The 2,312-nt window shown below is 40.5% G+C and overlaps 1 long non-coding RNA gene across 1 annotated transcript in view; it reads right to left on the reverse strand.

The window, feature by feature from the left end:
• Nucleotides 1–926: 926 nt before the first annotated feature.
• LOC112156846 overlaps nucleotides 927–2,312 on the reverse strand; it is a 5,118-nt gene continuing 3,732 nt past the window's right edge. The window contains exons 2-3 of the long non-coding RNA XR_002921051.2: nucleotides 2,017–2,190; nucleotides 927–1,933 (exon numbers count right to left, since the gene is read on the reverse strand). This is a non-coding gene — a long non-coding RNA (uncharacterized LOC112156846). The remainder of the gene's footprint in view (nucleotides 1,934–2,016; nucleotides 2,191–2,312) is intronic.

The following is a 2,312-nucleotide window of genomic DNA, read 5'->3' on the forward strand; positions in this document are numbered from 1 at the left end:
AAAAATATTGTGACCTGGATCAAAGATTGTTCAAGGTGTCATAAGGTTCTCATTATTTGTCCAATCCTAGAAAGGAGGCTATCATTGCAAGGGTAATCAAAAGAACTATATGAATTAAATTACATTGGATATCACATCAATATTTATTTCCATTTTATTAAATAATAATACATCTGCTCCTGTCTGTAGAGATTGGCTGCAACCAATCAGCTTGTTAAAAACCGGTCATGTGACCTTATGTTCCAGCATTCACTGTTTTGGCAGGGAAAATTGTTCCTGAATGTTACTTTCCATTAGAATTAGCAAAATTGTGGACCTTATTATCATTAGAAGTGCTTGAAAGTTTGCTACCCACTAATCTAGTAACGGTCATTCTAAGAAGAAAAGAGCGCTGCAGCTGCACGCGGGTCTAAAGGCTCGTCTGGCAGAGCAAAACACCCGCACGTGTTTGCAACCTGCAGTAGCGCCAAAGCAAAATGATCATATATCTTTCAAAGTATAGTGATAAATATCCAACTGCTTGTAATAATAAGACAAGTAATCAATAAACATTTGCGCATTTTTATCTTTGCCCAACTTACCTTTGATTGGAACATTTTGGGTGATTGTCTGCCAGAAAAAAGTTGCTCCAGCCGACTGTAAACAAGATCGGAACGTGCGTCATCTCTGATCATCCTACAGAAAACTGTTTAAAAAAAGTTCCTAGGTAAATATTGAAATTAAATCTGCCGGGAGGGGAGGAATACAGACGGTATTTTGGGTGCATTTTCAGGAAAACTAGTTTGAGGAGAGAACTTCTATGTCTCTCCTCAAATCTAAAAGATTTTTTTGTCAATGTTTTGCTGGGGGGGAAGCTGCCCCCCTTTGCCACCCTGAAGCTCTGCCCCCGCCATGGAACAGATTAAGATGACACAACACATGTCTGATTCTGTTGGATCCTTTATTCTTTCAGTGGTTTTGGCTCCTCAGCAACACAGAAAAGAGAAAAAACAACAACAATAACAAAAAATACCTTTCATACTTGTTGTGCTTACTAAATTAATTATTATTTATTATTATACCACACAATATGTCAGATTTTGTTAAAAAACATAATAGAACCTTTTTTTTGTTATAAATACAACTTCCTCATTAGAGATAATGGGGCTGCGAACTCACTTGGACTTCATCAAGATAGTGGTGCATCAAGACGTCAGCTGCAATAGGGGGCGACAAGTCATGAGGTGTCTCTCAATGTCTATGATTTAGCTCTCCAAACTGAGAGATATAGAAAAACAATGTCTCAGATGTCCCAATGTCACGTTCACTTGATATCACTTTCTTTTGATGTCATCACCAATAGTCACCCGTCATTAAGGGTTAGCATGGAGCTTCCAGCATTCGAATATACATAACAACCACGGTTTTAAAACTTTAAGAAGTTCATGCTCAAACAAAAAGTCATTATTTACTTTTAAATGTAAACTTCTATGCTTCAGACCACACCCATGTGAAGAAAATGGTCTCTTCCGTAGCAAAGCTCTGCACGGAACCTTCTCGCAAGGGAGGGCTTTCTGTCCCTCCGCTTGGACGATATAAAAAAATATATTTCGGATATAACTCACACCTCACAAGCCCCTTTAAATGAAGAGAAGAGGTAGGAAGAAGGGAATAATTCGTTTTGGACCCAAGTTAGAATGAGAAGATGAAGTGCAGTTCTCCTTCAGTCCACCAGGGGAGCTGCAGCACATTAACTGTACACTTGATGCTGAGAGAGACAGTGGAGCTGATCTCAGATCAGTTCATGCCGCAGCTCTGACACTCATCTCCACTCCCTCTGATTCCTCCATCACTCTGCTCTCCACCTCCAGGAACAACATCTCTGCAGACCAGCTGCTGCTCCTCTCTGATCCAAAAGGAAGAACCTCAGAATGACCAGCACTCTCCCTTCCACCTGAAGAGAGAAATGAGAAGTTCAGAGAGGAAGGAGTGTCTCCTAATTTGGTCTGTCGGTCAGTGATGCAACCCTCTACTGACCTCAGAGTCTGCAGTTTGAAGTTTGGACTCTCCACCAGATCCTGGAGCTGCTGAACATCTGAAAACTGAAGGTCATTTAAGCTCAGGTCCAGTTCTGTCAGGTGGGTTGGGTTAGACTTCAGAGCTGTGGCCAGAGCATCACAGCTGATCTTTGACAACCTGCAGTCCATCAACCTGAATCCAGAAGAAAGAGTTTCATTTAAAGACAAAGTTCATGTTTTTCATCCTTCAGTTCTTCTAAAGAGTTCAGAGCTTAAGAAGATCATAAAGTTTGGATTAAGTCCAAAGATGTGAAT

The sequence above is a fragment of the Oryzias melastigma genome, linkage group LG2 (assembly GCF_002922805.2).
Source record: "Oryzias melastigma strain HK-1 linkage group LG2, ASM292280v2, whole genome shotgun sequence".
In the NCBI taxonomy this organism is placed as follows: Eukaryota; Metazoa; Chordata; class Actinopteri; order Beloniformes; family Adrianichthyidae; genus Oryzias; species Oryzias melastigma.